Below are 18,512 nucleotides of genomic sequence, written 5' to 3' on the forward strand. Positions count from 1 at the left end.
GTAACCTCTGTACCCTATCCTCATTTTTTCACATCCCACTGCAAATGTGTTCAGGCACAAGAGCCATCTGCTGTGAACACTGTCCTGTCACTGTATTTTTTTTTTTCTGAAAAGAATTATCCCCAATTTGATGATACAACATGTAGTCATTGAAGCATTATCAAAATAACTTTTGCCTTCAGATTCTTCCACCAACATTTTCCACTGTCATTTTTTTAACTCAAGAGAGAAAAGGAGATGGAAAAAAAACATCATCCACTTTATTGGAAAGGAAGCAGCAAATGTCCACAACCGGATATTAGTTTCTGATGGGTCTGTGTCCTTCTTTCCATGAATAACAGTTTTATGTTTTTGCTCAGCATAAGGTAGAAATTTCTCTGTATTCATTTTTTCTCCAACTCTTATATCATAGTCATTTTTCAAATTTGCTTTATGAATTGGTTATTTATTCTTGGGGTTCCTTTCCAAGACTCAGAGCACAGCATAATGAAATTTTGGAGGGAAGAAGATTGGGAGGAAGAGATAAGATATTTAAATTACAATTAGTTTTGAAATAGAATTTAAAAGTGGAAAACAAGATGACATGTATGTATTAATTGGTATCATTCCCTGAACCAACTTACAATAATAATAACAATTAAAATCACCAATCTCTTAGAGATATTCCCCATGGAGACTTTCTACCCTAATTTCTTGGGATGATCTCCCTCCTTGACTCTGGAGCTGTAATACAGCCTCCGATAAACTGAGGAGTTCTTAATACTCGAAGCATGAGCATCCCCATGACTGCAGACAACCACTGTCTCCAGCTTTGCCTGTGGGATATTCTGGTAAAGGTCAAGTCCATAAAATGGAAACATGACTGGTATGAAAATAAGCTTCTGAAAATAATTTCTGTCATACTAAAAAATAAACCATTAATTCCAAGCTTTAGAACCTTCTAATTTTGTTGGCAACTGAAACTTTAACTCTCTTTCTTTATGTGACACTTTCTGCCCTTAACATTTTATTGGTTTTGTGCCCTCAAAAAAACACAATTTATCCAGTTTGTCCTATGATTACCTAATATTAAATAATTGGGCTTACACAGATGTTGAGATTTTATGGTTTCTCTAACACAGCTAGAACCCAAAATGGACAGTTCTATTATTGCTATCTATGCTTTTTTTGTTGTTGTTATCTAATCACTTTGATAATTTTCTAATTTTCTCAAAAAGCCATGTTTATCATCTTCCCCTATAGTATGTAGACACTTAAAACTAAGGAAGAATATACTGAATTCCATTTTTTTTAAATCAGGCACTACGGGCTTCTGTTGAATTTTCTTAAGTTACTCTTTGATTTGTGAGCAAAGGTTTAAAAGGCTAAAAAGGGGGAAATTGGTTCAATATTTCAAGCACAATGAAACATTTCTTTTGTCACTTTATTTCCCTGCTGTATTAATTTGTGGTTACTCACCTTCTCCTCAGAGATCCCGGGGGAACCCCAAATCTGACTCTCTATGATCTGACACATGAACCCAAACATTTCTTCCAATAAATTACATCTCATGTGTAATAAAACAAAATTGGCTTCCTTAGGGTGGAGAAAAATGTTTCAGGCATCCACTGGCCACATATTGGTTTGTTGCTCACATACGTCCTGAGGATGAGGAGCTCTGCAGCCTGTGTTGGTCTGGGAGGGGGAACGTTGGGTTCGTTCACTGGACCAAACAATGCTGGAATGTTTTTTCCCTGTCCATTCACTTAAACAATGTGCCATTCTGTACCTCATAAGCACTTAATTTATTCCAACTCTTTGGCCTGACCTGTAATCCCCCTCTCCTTACCCAGCTGACCCATCTGTGTTTCATTTCCCACTCATCAGCATCCAAAGAGCTAGGCCCAGGCCCTATTTGGAACCATTAGACAGAGATTGGCACTCTTCCCTCTTCCTGCACCACATCCTCTGCTGGAAAAAAAATGACCATCAGATCAGAGAACAGAGCCTGCTTTGTCCCCTGTAACGGGGATCTGGAAGCATTTTCAATCATTTGCACTCTATACCCACTCAAACGCATTAATGTGATCAACATTGGGCCTGTTGTGGGCATTTTTTCCAGCAAATAGCTTGCTAACATTCCAGGCATGTACTTCCCTGAAAACAAGACTGAGACAGGGCCCTGAATATTCAATTGGAAAATCACCAAGAGCAAAAGCTTAGCTTGGCACGGCTGGTGTTGATTCTTAATAAGTGACTTCCTAAAGCTGAGGCATGGGGCTTACAGCGTCAATGACTTGTTTGAAAAATATTTTGTAGGTGCCTCATACCACTCTATTTCCTGTGGTATGCGTCATATTGTGAGCTATTCCAAGCCAGCCTGGTTAAGCACGCTAACTTTTTTCCCCCCTAAGATTGTGGTGTTTAACTAAAAATGTCTTTATACAAGATGAGCTCATAGCTATTAGTGCTGATGTAGTTTTAACTGCTTGGATACCAACTGCAGTTGCTTGAAAATGTGCTGAAAAAGTGTAAACCTGAGCAAAAACATATCTCACCCTGTCTAAAATGGCGGGATGCAGTCCCAGTGGCAGTGTTTCTTCAGGGGGAAAATGTTCCAGATTGAAGTACAATGCATACCTTTCACTTTCATTAAAAAGACTTACTGTTCTTAGTATATTACCAAAGTCAAGGTGCTGAAGACATCTGGAACACTGGAATAAATTAACCCTTTTATAGCTTCAGGTATTTTGTAAGATTTGCCAAGGGGCAGAGCTAAGGTAATTGGAGAAAACAAGTGTATCTTTTCAATCACATTTCCAAAAAGGAAACAGAAAGAAATGCAAAGGCCTAAAATTCTGCCTGTGAAATTAAAACACATGAGTAGGATTCGTGTAAGGATCAAATAAGATATGGTATATAAGATATCCTGACAAGCATTTAGAATCCTAGAGACTGGGAAGGAAGCTAATATTATTGAGTGCCTACTACGTGCTACGCACAGCTTTGGGTACTTCTAAAGTTCCTCCCACCCTTATGAAATAGTTGTTGTTATTTTCCTTGTGCAAACAAGGGAGGAGAATCCCAGGAAGATTCAGTTAGGTCCCTAAGGCCACACAGCTGATTAATTCTAGAAACAGAATTTCCAAGTAGGTCATTGCAAACACCAAGCTTATGTTCTATCCCTTATCTTGCTACTCAGAGATAAAAATATCTCATCTCTATTATGGCTGTAATTGTCTGCTCATTCAAAAGATGTGTGTTTGCCCTGGTGTCATGGACTAGAACCGGAGATGAATATAAATCTGTGTCATATTCTGTCCTGCCTTTTTCCAGTGAATAGGTGACAGACAGCATCTAGTTTGAGGCCCAAACCCAGTGGGTGCTCAGTGGCTATTAAGTGATTAGACATTGTACATGCCATCTCTGAATGATTTGTGTTCCTACAATAGGGCCTTTTATAACAGAGAAGAGAGGGATTGATACCCTGGACACTGCCTGGGCTGTGTTTGCCTCTCGGGGCAAATAATTTTCCTTGGTGCCAGGAGCAGCTCCGACGTGGCTGCTCTGCCCTTATGTGGCCTGGAGTTTTGAGCTCCAAAGCAAGGGCCTAGCCTGGTCTGGGAAGAGGCAGGCATGCAGCAAGGTGGAGCCATATCATTTGTCAGAACAGAGACCACGTCTGGGTCACTGATGAGGCAAGAGAATGTCCACAGGAAATGACCTAGAGAATCTCTGTGGCAGTGAACTACTGGACAATACACTATACAGAATGATAAAGGGGAAGAGGAATCTCTAAACCCTCCACCTTTGGGAAAGCACATAATGAGGCTCTACCCATGAAATGAAAAAGGAGACTTTTGTGTTGGGTGTTATCTCTGAGTAAGTAAGTGTTTCGGGTCTGCGGAGCTTACAGGCTACAGAACTATGCACTGGGACTATAAATTGTGAGTTGATCCTTTATGACCTAATATGTAGTGCATTATCTAAAGGAAATATCTTATTTCTTGGTTAAGATTTGTAAACTGGACAAGTTTTTTTTTAAAAAATACGTACACATACATACTTTTAAAAAAAATCTATGCCCTTTTTTAACCCCTTACAATGCACTAAATTTAGCAAAGATGTCAGTTCAAAATGTCTAGCTGAATGACAACCCTGAGATTGGTTTCTGTTTTCAAGTTATAAGTCATTCATATTTTTTACCTGAGGCATTAGAAGAAAGTTTCCTTCAAGTGAATTCTGAAAAACATTGATTATTTTGAAGCAGTTGACTTCAGAAGCTTGTCATTACTGAATTGTGACATTTGGGGATATGTCAAATAAATATGTTGCTAAACTAAGAAAGCATTAACAGTTTGTAGAAATATATAGATTCCTTTAACTCTTATGATTTAAAGTCTATATAGGAGCTACTTAATGAGAAGACAATATCAGGAAAAGAAGATAGATTTTTCTGGGGAAAGTCAATAAAGAAGACACTATTCAGGAATCAGTTTAGTTCAGGCCTTTTGCAATCTCATCAAAAGTTCAGTTTTTTTTTATACTGAACATTTTTGTATTATATATCTTATAAGCTGATTTGCACTCTCTTGTAAGAAAGAAAGACTTTCATCCTTAGCGAAGTAGTGGAAAGGGAACATGTAAGAAAATGTCAAAAGACTAAAATTGCATGATCCATTACGCCGTTTCAGCATAAATTTGGAAATATTGGCCAGGAGCAGCTGAAGTCTGAAGTCAATGACGTTCGCGCTGATTTGAGTTTTCCCTAAGCCAGCTCCACAGCGGGCTTTCATGTTTACCATGGACATAAATTCACTGTGGTTCTTAAGTAAGGACTGTGTTTGAAAGAAGTGACTAGAATGCTGGGATTTTCTCTTAAGATTACACGTACCCCTTCTGTAAACCTCAGTGCAACTTTCCTTCCCAGGGCTGTGCACACGAAATTTCAGGAAACAGCAGGTCTTAATTAGGCTTCCAGTTTATAGTTTCACCTGAAAAAATACATTTAAAAAAATCATATATATTTGGCTGTCGAGATTTTTCAAGTCAATAAATTCTTGCTAATTAATCACATTAACGGTACTCCTTAAAAGTTGAAACAGAATCAGAAAACAAACCAAATTCCTCATAAATATCCAACATAAAGGCCTATTCACTGATGCATTTTCAGTTTCTAAGAATTTTACAAGTGTTTTTCTCTCTCTGACAGGACACACACGCACACTATGTCACTATCTGTAGCTGTCATCATCTGCAGAGAAAAACAATTCTGGTGACAAATTTTAATACTTCAGAATGATGTCATTGTGTGTGAGTGCTTTGCTGCTCACTGCTCATGCTTGCGTCTGTTTCAAGAGATCAGAGCCCAGAAACCCTCAGCAGCAACTTGTCAGTTCATCTCAGAGCACCCCCCAAAATTAGCAAAGTGGGAGCAAAGAGAAGAAGGTCAACCGGGAAAGCAGAAACTGGGAGGATGAATGGACTTGCTCCCGTTTGCTCACTACCGCATTCTTCAAAAGAACCCTGGTTCTTAATATAGACTTACCCCACATATATTCTATGTGATGCTTTGGTATGCTGTGGCACATGTTGTCCCAAAGCAGGATTGCCTAAATCCGCTTTAGGAACATAAACAAATAGATCTAAAATCCTACCTCCCTCTGTGGTATGTTTCCTGAGAATAGTGCTACTGCTAATCATTAAGAAAATAATCTTTCAAACTTGTAAACCTTAGCTCCCTGATTTCTTTGGAATGTAGATGCTGTATTTGAGCCTGCTTGCCATAATTTAAAATCTTATTTGTGACTATTTGTGTAGCAGTTAGCCATTTCTCCCATAGGATTTCTGAATGCAGTCCATCTTTTAGATAGAATAAAAAAGATCAATTAACATCAGTTACTATTTTTGATAAGCAACTAATTTTAAATCCGTGAAATGGAAGAATTTTGCTTTCAGGAGTATAGATTTTAATTCTGCTAAAACTTTCACAGATTTTTAGTGGGATGACATAGCATTAATTTTGTAGTTTTCTGCAGGGAAAAATGTCTTCAGGTATTTTTGCTGTAATCCTTTTCCCCCAACTACAAATAGTTAGGAACATGGCGTTTTTAAAGATCTCTATATGGAGATTTTAGGATTATAGAATTAAGTTGATTGTGTTTTGTGGGGAAAGAGAAAAATAACAATACTTAATTATAAATACTTGCCTTCGTGTTTCTTTTGTGAAGCTTTATTCTTCTTTGATGGAAGTTTTTTTTTTTTTTTTCCCTTTTTTTTTGTGGGGGTAGGGTTACTGGGGCTTGAACCCAGGGGCACTTTACCACTGAGCTATATCTCCAGTCCTTTTTTATTTTGAGATAGGGTCTTGCTATTTTTGCTGAGGCTGGACTCGAACTTGCAATTCTCACACCTCAGCTCCTCAGAGTCGCCGAAGTTATAGGCATGTGTCACCTCCTTTAATGGAGTTTTTGATTAATTTTTCCTTCCTACCTTCCTTCTTAGTATTTTGATCTTACCTTCTAGGGTCTATATTGCCAGGCACTTAAGGAGGACTAGGAAAAATGAAGTATGTTATATGGAAAGGATGTTTGACCTGGTCCCTTTTAAGCTTCTGACTTTTTAAATTGGGTAAAACATTGCACTCAAGTTTCTTCACTTAGAAATAAAAAATATTCAGTCATCTATTCACACACTTCCAGTGAGTGTCAATTATAGGCAAAGCACGGGCTGAATGCTGTTGATGCAAAGATGAAGTGCAGAGTCGCTGGCTCTGGAGAGTCTACAGCATTGTCAGCAGACATGTGTGCAAGACTAGAATGGAGATGATACTGAAAGGCAGCTTACCCTTTATTGGTCAGCATCTTTATTACTCTATCATTTATTACCCAGAAAGCAGCAAGAAATAAGGAAAATGCCATGAAAGATGCTCATAGCTGCTCCAAGAAGGAGATCAAGAGTTGAGAGAGGGAGAAAGAGAAGTGTCAAGCATCCTCCATTCATCTCCCATCTTCTTGTGGCTCAAGTCAGGAACAGAGGTGGAATAAAAAGAAAAGGCTAGTTGTAAAGCCAAAAGCGGATGCAAAGTGGGCTTGTGTCCACTTCCAGTTTGGGAGTCTGGAGGAAGAGAGCCCAGCAATGATCTCTTTGTTGATAAGGACCCACCATGTTAAGTGCAGCAGTGGGGGATGGCATAGAGAGAGGGAAGAGAGGAACTCCTTTTTCTTTCATTCCCCCCCACCTGTGATAGCACTGCTGAGAGCCCAAACTTTCTTCTTGTCCTCTGTGCAGCTGAAGTTTGAACTGCAGCAGGTCTGAAAAGAGACTCGGGTCATAATGGAGGAAGGGAGCCCCCGACAGAGGCTACAGAAAGGACAGCCTCACCAGCATCCTGGTGGAGTCCGTGGCTGAGACTTGGATGACTTGAAGGAAGAGAGAAATGAGCTGGGACTGGGGCGCACATTGTGAAATGCTGAACCACGGTGGCACCGAGATAAGAAACTAGTGTGACATCCGCTGGCGCCCTTCACAGGCACATGCAGAGAGGCTGGAGACCAACATGGAGTTATGCAGAACAAGTCCTTCAGTGGAGGGCCAGTGGGAGCCATAAGAGAAGCAGGGGTTGGTGTCACCCAGCGGACTCTGTCATAGTGCCATAGGATGTTCAAGTTTTTTCTTGGCTTCACATGTTGTTGAGGGGAGCTGGGACTCAGGGGAGGCAGCCTGATGGGGCATTTCAGCTTTACTCCGAGTGACTTTGCCAAGAACAGGAAGAATTAACTTAAAAGGGGAATGTTTTACCCAGAAGAAATTGAGTCACTCTGAATGAGCAGGTTTAAGTCTTTTCTTGCCCCAAAGTTCATGATCGTGGGGGTACAGATGAGATGAAGACTGATATGGGTTTTATGTACATTTTTTACAAGTATGTGTTACAATGATACATATGTGCCGTCTTACGATAATGTAACAATAGCTTATGTTTTAGAATTCTTTCTAGTTTTTCAGGCACTCTCCCACCCATTATTTTATTATTTTATTTTATTTGAGTAGGTATGAGAGGTTGGCAAGGTAAGCATTATGGCTTCCATTTTATAGGTGAGAAATCTAATGCTCAGTGAGGTTGGCAAGCACCTCTTTAAAAATGGAGATTATAATACTGGGCCAAAGTCTGTCTCTCTCTCTCTCACTTTCTCTCTCTCTCTCTCTCTCTCTCTCTCTCTCTCTCTCTCTCTCTCTCTGATAAGGATCAAACAGTAATGAAAAACTTAGGGAAATGTGATTTAGTGTGATTCTAAGATCATCTAAAAGCAGATGAAGCAAGACAATATTTTACTCAAAATGACTACAAGGCAAGCAGGCTTTTGTGATGCAGATAGAAGTTTGACAGAGAGAGTATTCCTATAAACATTTTAGTAAATTCAATTTATACATGAAATGCATTGGAAAAATCTCATGTTAAATTAAATGCCAGAGTACTGCAACTGGGTTCAGGGAATAAGTGTGTGTGTGTGTGTGTGTGTGTGTGTGTGTGTATGTGTAATCATAAAAAGGGTACTGATTTTTAATATCTATTAGAGTTTTCTCCTCAGCACTTAAAGGAACATATATTTGAAAGGAGATGTTAAATATGTTTATTCCTGGAAGTTCAAATTTATTATATTTTTCAGTTTTTTTAAATTTGTAAAACATATAATAGTCATACATATTCAAAGAACACTTCAAATAGAAGGAAGGCCAAAAGAGTGGAGGAAGGGGATCAGGAGGAGAGGAAGGGGAAAGTGGGTAGTACTGGGATTGAAATGGATAAAATTGTCATATGCATTTAAGAATATGTCAAAATAAACCCTACTGTTATGTATAACTATAATGCACAAAAATAAAAATAAAAAAACACAATTCAATTTACATTCACAATTTCTATGGAACAATAGAAATGCGTTGTGAATTAGCTTTAAGATTGGGGTCATTGACAGAAGGTCAAGATCACCTATGCATTTCTCTTAGACTAAGCTTCTTACGGCACAAGGAACATAGTAATCTCCTCATTTCTGCAGTGTGGCTCCTCATGCTCTGGCTGATGCTGACCTCTTCCACTTGATTTTGTGCCTCTTTCCCTTTGCTTACTTCATGCTAGTCACAGGGCCCTTCTTTCAGTTTATTTTCCTAAGTGAGGTCTTTGCATATTTTCTTTCCTCTGCCAGAGTGCTCTCCCTCTCCCAAGTTTTGGCTCCTTCTCATGCATTTGGGCTCTGAATTAATGCTTTCAACTTGGGATGCTTCTTCAGTTATTCCACTTGAGTACATTCTAATGTCATTTCTCTTTTGGAACATCCTTCTTTTTATTTCACTTCATATTTTGTAATTACTGTTTAGTTTTTAGTGATTATCATCTCCTCACCAAGCACTTTGTTTCATCACTGTTACATAACTAGTTAACTCACTGGCACATAGTTGAATGAGTACACAAGTGAATAAACCATGCATGTAAGGTCAACTATACAGCACATGACAAAAGCTTAATAAAAACTAGCTATTTTAACTGCCATCATATTGATGATCTCAAATCATTATTTCTAAATATAGATATAAATGGAAGGGCAAAATATAGGGAATGGTAAAGGGTTTGACATTTTCTAAATGATTATCGTCTTATATATGTTCTTAGGCTGATTGAAGCTATCCATATTTTAAATTGCATATACCAAAACAGAAATGGAAACAAGCAGGTACAGTGCCACATGCCTGTAGTCCCAGCAGCTTGGGAGACTGAGGCAGGAGGATCAAGAGTTCAAAGTCAGTCTCAGCAACTAAGCAAGGCCCTAAACAGCTTAGTGAGACCCCATCTACAAATAAAAAATAAAAAAAGACTGGAGATATAACTCAGTGGTAAAGCATCCCTGGGTTTAATTTCTGGTACAAAAAAAAAAAAAAAAGGAAAAAGATATGGAAATAAGCAATAAACTTGGAAAGATAATCAAACTGCATATCACTAAGTAGAGTATGGAAAAAATGAGGTATCATTTTTCAACTATAAGATTAACAAAGATAGAGAACATTAGTAGTATTCTGTGTTAGTGATCATGAGGTAAAATATACCTTCATATAGATTTTTCTGAAGAACTATGAAGCAATATATAACAAAGCTTAAAATGCGTTATCTGTTGCTCCATCATTTCAAACCCAGTAAATTTCATCATGAAAAAATAGACTAGATTCAAACAATGTTATAGAAGAATGTTTAACTCAGGATTTTTATGATTTAATAAATTTGAAGCTTATTATATTGCTAACACTTCATTATAATGCAGAAGAAAATTTGAGAAATAGCTAATATAAGTCATTTAGAACTGCTGATGAATGTGAGTTGGTACAAGCTTGGAAAACAATTTGGTAATATCTTTTTTTTAAATTAAAATATTTTTATTTTTACAGGCACATTTTGATTCATTGTACACAAATGGGATTATCTTTAAAGTTGAACAGGAATTGTCCTATATCCTAGAAACTTCAGTTTTATTTATTTATATATATATTTTTAAATCTTTGTGGTGGCTGTTTATTTCCCAACTCCCATATGTTCTTTTTTTTTAAAATTATTTGCAGGGGTATGAAAAATGGTGGAATGAAACTTGTCTTTAGGCATTGACCTTAGAGAAACTTACATACTTGCACAAGAACCCAGAGATGCATATACCAGAGGGTTCTTAGCAGTATTATTTGTGATAGTTAAACTATTTGATATGTATGACTTTCCAGCATTGTTTAAAATATTTTAAAATTTCTATTATATATTTTTCTATGATTTATGTAGTATTATTAGAGAACATAATTTCTATTCTTAAATGAATGTTGGCACTTGCTTTATGGTTTGGCTTATGGTCAATTTTCATAAACATTCTATGTATTCCAGATAAGAATGTTTACTTGATTTGCTGAGTACAGAGTCCTGCGTGCGTGTATTAGATCAAGTTTAAATTATGTTTTATTAAAACATAATTAATAATTTTTAAATTATTTTATTATGTAACACTTAGAAATTCATTTAGCTGAGTAACTTTTACCTTCTTGCTGTAAAACAAAAACAAAGAAAAAACCTTTCTCTCCCTGTAACTGATAATTTAAATATCTAATGTTCTAATGAAAGAGGTTCTAATTCAGTTTTTGATGACTTTTGCCAACTCTCTTAAATTGGTTTGCTTGGGCCAGGCCTGGTGGCACATCCCAGTGGCTCAGAAGGCTGAGGCAGGAGCATTGAGAGTTCAAAGCCAGTCTCAGCAAAAGCGAGGTGCTAAGCAACTCAGTGAGACCCTGTCTCTAAATAAAATAAAAAGTAGGACTGGGGATATGGCTCAGTGGTCGAGTAACCCTGAGTTCAATCCCCAGTACCAAAAAAAAAAAAAAAAAAATCATTTGCTTAGTCTTGTGTTTTGTAGTTGTGTACTATAAGCTCATCTTTCTCTAGGTTTTGTACCTGCAATTACATGAGACCTAAGTGGAGAGCATATGTCTTTCTTCAAAGCATTCTCTTTATCTCTCTCTCTTTTTTTTTCTGCTAGGGCATTCTTAAATTTGTAACAATTTTTAGCTTATTTCTCAGCTTGGGGTTTCTTCATCTATGTAAGTTGTGTATTTTTGACTCCCATGTCTATGTGCAAGCTGACTGTGGTTACAAATTCTAAGAGGAGATTTTTTTTTCTCACCCAGTTTTCAGTTGGGACCACGGTGTAATCTTATAGTTCTTTTTGCTTTTTTGGTGAATTTTTGTAATTCACCCTTTTACTGATGATAGAGCTCTCCAGATTCTGAATTTATGCAAAGGGGGTTCTTAGTTTCAATGTCAGCATTTTGCAAACCCAAGGCCATGTCTCCAGCATCTTAAAACCTAAACTTTCCAAAGATCAGGAATTTTCAAAAACTATATATCCATTGCACCATTAGTCTCAGTTAATTTCTCTGTTTGTTATCTGCTTGCTAGCCTCAAGTCCAATGGTTATTTCATTTATTATTTTGTCAGGCTTGTTATACATTTTAAAAGGTCTGTACTAAAACATTTGTTTCATAGTATTGGTGTAAAAATAAATGAGAGAATCAGAATTCATGTACAGCATTTAACTCATTGCCCGGAATAAACTACTGGACTGAGAGGAAGAAAGCATTTGGCATTTTCTTTTAGAGACAAGAAGTCGAAGGTTTTATTTTATTTCTTCAAAAAGTCATCCTACCCTGTCTTACAGATTAAGTGCACAATAAACATTCAATTTGCTTATGATTTCAGGATAAGAAAAATATATTCTTAATTTTTCTGTATGTATAGACCCAAAATAATTGTTCATAGAAATATCAGGTAAAGGGTTTCATTTTCTGATGTCTATGGACCAAGGGAACCTAGAGAGGGAGAGGCATTCACAAACAATAGGAGTATTTCCTTGCCCTGGCTCTTTTCAACCCAATTTTCTTCCCATTGAAAGCAGCTGTGCTTTTCTCGCTCTGACAATTCTGAAATCAGGGTAACTCATTCTTCATAAATGCTTTAGAATATGCTGGCAGAAGCTGCTTCTGACTGTATGCTGCTGAATGTTCAATGGCGCTTGATTATACAGAGGGTTAGAAAGACCACGGTGATTATTTCCTTTTCTGTAAAACTGCCCCTTGTTTTATTACAAAACTGCTAATTCTTCCAGAAACCAGAGATTATCTAAATAAGCTACAGTCAGAAGCAGTATTATGTAACAAGGACAAGTTTTTTTTTTTTTTTTTTTTCCTTTTCTAGGAAGGTGGGTGACTTTTTAAAAACATAGCTTTATTAAGATATAATTCTCAGTGTGCAATAATTTTTAATATAGTCATAGATATGTGTACCACATGTTGTCATAGTCAATGTTTAAAACATTTTCATCACCTCAGAAAGAAACTCTGGGCATTTCGGTAATTACCCCTGCCATAGTGTGAATGTCCCCTCTAAAATTCAGGTATTGTCACAGTGATAGCATTGAAAGGTGTAGGGCCACGTGGGCTTCTCCCTCATGAATGGGATTTGGTGCCCTTACAAAAGGGCTTCACAAAGGAAACTTGTCCTTTATTCTGCCCTCTGCCATGTGAGGTCACAGCATTCCTCCGCCCTAGAGGATGCAGCATTTGAAGCACTGTCATGGAAGCAGAGACTGCCCCCTCTCTAGAAAACAAACGTACTGGCATCTCGATATATCTAGGTGTTCCCAGCCACCAGAGCTGGGAGAAATAAGTTTTTGTTCTTTATAAATTACCCAGTCATAAGTGTTTTGTTATAGCAGAACAGATTAGTACAACCCCCAGTTTTGTGTCCCTAGCCCTAAGCAACCAACCACTGATGTACTTTCTGTCTTCACAGATTTCCTTGTTCTGGATTTTCATTCGAATGGAATCATATAATAGGTAGTCTTTGTGATTGGCTTCTTTTGCTTGGCATAATGTTTTCAAGGTTCATCTGTACTGTAGCATGTCCCAGTATTTTATGGCCAAAAGATTACATCATATGGATATATCATTGTATTAGTCAACTTTTCATCACTGTAACCAAAATACCCAAAAGAACAGTTTAGAGGAGCAAAAGTTTATTTTGCCTCACAGTTTCTGAGGTTTAGTCCATGGTCAGCTGACTCCATTGCTCTGGGCTCAAGGTGAGGCAGAACATCATGGAGGAAAGGAGTGGGAGAGAAAAGCGGCTCCATTTATGGTGACTGGTAAACAGAGAGAGGAGAAGGGCCACAAGGAAAATGAATGCTTCCAGAGCACACTTTGAGTGACCCACTTCTTTCAGCCATATCCCACCACCTGCAGATATTACCTAGGTAGTTCATTTAAACTAGGATGGACTGATTAGTTTGCAGCTCTCATAATCTAATCATTTCATCTCTAAATATCCCTGCATTAACACGGGAGCTTTGGGGGAACACTTCATAGCTAAATCATTACAATCCTATTTTATTTATCCATTCATCAGCTGATGGACATTTGTGTTGTTTCTACCTTTTGGTAGTATGAATTGATGCTGCCATAAACATATGTGCACAGGTTTTTGTGGAGACACATGTTTGCATTTCTCTTGGGCATATGTCTAGCAGTGGAACTGCTGGGTCTTACTGCAATTTCATATTTAATCATTTGAGAAACTGGACTGTCTTCCAAAGCAGCAGCACCGTTTGCATTTCTACCAGCAGTTTAGGAGGGTTCTAATTTCTCTATGTCCTTGTCTACAATTGATGTTATCAGACTTTCTAAGTCTAATTATCCTAATGCTTGTGAAGTGGTATCTCATTGTGGTTTTGATTTGCAATTCCCTGCTGATTAATGATATACTAATGGATATCTTTTTGTGTGCTTATTGACCATTTGTAGATCTTAGTTGGAACATTATCTATTCACATATTTTACCCAGTTTTACTTGGGAAAAAGCAGAGCTTTTTCCAATAATTTCTAAGTTATGAATTTTTATGAAACCTAACAAGTATATCTAATATCTTAAAGAAACTGATAATATCTTAAAGAAACTGATTAAAAAGCATAAAAGCACCTCAAATTTATAGAATCCAAGTCATTATATAAATCATTCAGCAAAATCTTCAAATAAAAATGATTATACATTTCTAGATGCTTTGTCCACTGTTTTAGTATTCTCTAAGGTCTTCTATACTGGAACTTGAATCTGAATAACAGTGAATATCATTTTCTAAAATGTTCTATTTAATTGCCAAGTTTTTCCTTGCAAGTTTTTAATTTAGTTGCGGGATATCTTCTCAGGATTTTACTTATTTATTCTCCTGTCAGTGTTTCAAGAGTAACTTAGAGTCAATGAGAAAGGTGTTTTGATTTTTTTTTTCCCTCAAACGGGATCTTATCCTCTGGAAGGAAATTTTCTTACATTCCTATTTACAAAAGCCTTGGTGCCTGAGCCTGTGTCTCTGTCATTTTAACCCCATCGGGGTGGAGTGAGGAGGCTCAATAAATGCTGCTGCTCTTCTCACCCATTTCTCTCCATGCCAGTGATAACCATAAACCTTGGGATTTCTGATAGGCCTTCAATTTTAAGAAGTTGATTGCTTCTTAAAGGTATATGGGATATAATTACCACAGGGTTCTAAAACCTTTATCTAAATTAATTCATGATTCTCTTCTTCTTTTTAAAATTCCCCCCTTTTTTATGATCTGATATCTTTGTTTGGAATATGGGAACTATCTTAGAAAGAACACCTCAAACCCTAAGGTAAGACTGGGGCATATGAGCACCCTCGGTAAATTAACTGCTCTGCCCCCCTTCAACTGATTTTCTATAAGAACCTGTTAATACTCACTTGAGATTCAAAGAATAACTAGTTTTCAATTAGTGAAAATTATGTACAATAGGAAATTTTTTTCATAGGTCTTCTGAATGCATGTAAAATGATATTAGAGCATCAGTTATAATGTCAGCATGTATAAACAACTAGAATGTCCGCAAATGGGAACTTCATACTAATTATGGCTCAATCACATACTGTAATACCATGTGAATCACTTAATAATGTGAAATTCTGTGTTTATGATATGAAAAGGTTTCGAAGGTGTTTTAAGGAGGGGGAGGATACAAAGAATAGCACAACATATATAACATAGTATGTGTTGTGGAAAACTATTTCTGTGGATAACTTTAGAAATGCATGGAATATCTCCCAAGGTTCATGAAAATTTGTTTTTGAGGAGTTAGAGTGGTATCTGGGGCACAAGGGAAAAAGGATGACATCTCACTTTATATCAGATTGTCTTTCTATCATGTATCACGTGCATCGATCCTACTTAATAATTCACAAATCTTATAAATAAGTAAAGCAAAATAAGAAATTTATCACATATTTTGTTACATGCTATTTACCATATTATACAATTTCTTGTGAGGCAGGCATTGTAACTCTTAAAATTTAGGTATTCTTTAATAACTGCTTAGCAAAATGAACTTGGCTTTCATCATCAGCTTTCAGAAATTCTGCAGAGGCTGCCAGCTTTATATGACTGTATGCCAGCTCACTTCAGGGAGCATGGTAGGCTTGAAAGAGAGTATATCAGCAAGGACTTTTAAAGAAAATCTTTTTCCACTCAAAGTACTTGTTATTTCTCTAGTCATTTTAGAAGTTCAATGAGGAAACCTGAATTAACTGGCACTGTATTCCTAATTTATTCCGGTAAGTTTTATTGACCTTCAGACTGGAGCTCTGGGAATCTGCCCGTCTAAGTTGCTTCTTAATACTACTGTGGTTTCACACCAATGTAATAGTTCTGCTAATGTTATATTACTTAAAACTAAACAGAAAATAAAATAAGAGAGAGTCTAAAGCTTGTTTCAATTTCAATCCAGACAGAAGTTTGAACATTTGGGACTCCTTAATAAAGGCACCAACTCTTTAAATCCATCCTTAAGATGTGACCATTTAAAATGTTTTCTGAAAGATGACATTTAAATTTTTTAAAGAAAGAAACTTAAGAAGTGTAAACGACTTTAAAAAATTTATGAAAGAAAAGATGTAGAGTTATTCATACCTTTATGTTTTGATTGAGTGATGTTATGCTGTCTTTTCAGTTCAATTTCATTTTAGTTTTATGCACTGCAATGATATTACACATATATTTCTCACATATATTTCTCACATACTGGTGATTGAATTTGGGGGTCCCTCTACGCTGATACACCTCCCCAGTCATTTTTACTTTTTTTTTGATACAGGATGTAAGTTGCCCAAGCTGGCCTTAAACTTACAATTCTCCTGTTTCAGTCTCCTGATTAACTGGGGTTACAGGCATATACTACCATGATTGAACATATATATTTCTGACTTTGAATATACCTTTAAAAGAAGCAATTCATCGCCATATAGATGACAATCATAATATCATCTGAAAATAAAATGCACATATAGTTCAATTACATTCTCAAATGTAAATGTATTATATCTATACAATTGCAAAATATAAAAGAATAGTTGAGGTAATATGAACTTTTAAAAAATACATCAAAGTATCATATCTATTATGTGCTTGTAGAATTTCTTTGAATAATCAGGATTATTTGTTTCTTTTCTAATTCCTTTATATATGATATCTACATGTTAATTACTAAACAGAAAATTTAAGGATCTACATGCAACTCTGATTAATTCTTCTTTCTGATAAAAACAGTCCCAGCAAAATGATTTTAACCTCTTATATTGAATGCACAATTTTTGTTTAAAAATAACTAATTCTCAGTGTAAATTCAATATATACTTACATATCTATTTTTCAAATGTATAAGCATCCTTTACTCAGTCTGGATGTCAGGACTAGGCAGAAACAGGCATGAAAGAAGCCAAATGGATTATAAATGCAAAAACTGGAACACCTCTGCCCTAGGACGATCATCTTGAACAGGAGGAAGCAAACCAGAGCACCATTCTCTAGGCTCCAAGAAATCCCAGTCTTAATTTCAAAGTAAAATGCCCAAGACTACCACTAGGGAGCCATCCCTCACTGTTTAGATCATACGATTTATAACAAATTATTATAATAACTGATTATTAAGCACTCACCATGTGCCAGACACTGTTTTAAGTCATTTACCTATATTGCAGATGAGGAAACCGACTCAGGGAGATTCAGTGACATGCCCAGATCCACACAGCTAGTAAAAGATCGTCGAATTCTAACCTCAATTTGGATTCAGAGCTCATGTCCCTGAGCTCGGCACTATACCATGCAAAGCCACGTGGGAGTCAGTCATGCTGTCTCATGCCCTGTGTGACCTTGGTTTTTATCACATTCCTATTTTTTAAAAGTCAAGCCACTGACAAAATCAAAAGTGCCAAGAAAATAAAAAGTGCCAAGAAAATCAAATGCCAATGCTGGCATTTATTTAATGTAGTTTATTATAAATATAAAAATAATAAAAATGTTGAGGGGATATCAAATTTTCCAAAAAGAACATCAATTAGTTCTTGAGTATTCTAGTTTCTAGTTTCAATCTACCTTGAAATGATCTGACATTTTAGATCCAAGCACATCTCTCTCTCTCTCTCTCTCTCTCTCTTTTTTTTTTTGACACAGGTTCTTGGTTAAATTATTAGGTACCGTTCTCTGAAAACAGTATTTCCTCCCTCCTCAACATACCCATTTTTTTTATTTTAAAGTAAACCATAGTTTTTAGAGAAGGTTTAGAGTCATAGATAAATTTGAACATAGAGTTCCCATAATGCTTCTGATCCCCCAAATGCACAGTCTTTCCACCATGGACATCTTCCACAGAAGAGTATGTGTTGCAATTCGTGAATCTACCAGGACATTTCATTGCCACTTGAAGTCCATAGTTGACTTTAGGGTTCGCTCTTGGTGTTGTACATTCTATGGGCTTGGACCGATGTGTAATAACATGTATCCACCATTGTGATATCATATAGAAAGAATTTCACTGTTCTAAAAATAACCTGTACTTTGCCTATTCATCCCTTTCTTCCACAAACCCAAGCAACTATAGATCTTTTCACTGTCGTCATGAT

At 36.6% G+C, this 18,512-nt stretch overlaps 1 long non-coding RNA gene across 1 annotated transcript; it reads right to left on the reverse strand.

Annotated features, from left to right (window-relative positions):
* Positions 1–247: 247 nt before the first annotated feature.
* Positions 248–17,364, reverse strand: LOC124985135 (uncharacterized). Its single transcript, XR_007108811.1, has 4 exons — positions 17,252–17,364; positions 16,525–16,589; positions 4,874–4,973; positions 248–4,221 (listed from the first exon to the last, which is right to left on the reverse strand). It is a non-coding gene; the product is annotated as an uncharacterized LOC124985135 (long non-coding RNA).
* Positions 17,365–18,512: the final 1,148 nt, after the last annotated feature.

The sequence above is a fragment of the Sciurus carolinensis genome, chromosome 5 (assembly GCF_902686445.1).
Source record: "Sciurus carolinensis chromosome 5, mSciCar1.2, whole genome shotgun sequence".
NCBI lineage: Eukaryota > Metazoa > Chordata > Mammalia > Rodentia > Sciuridae > Sciurus > Sciurus carolinensis.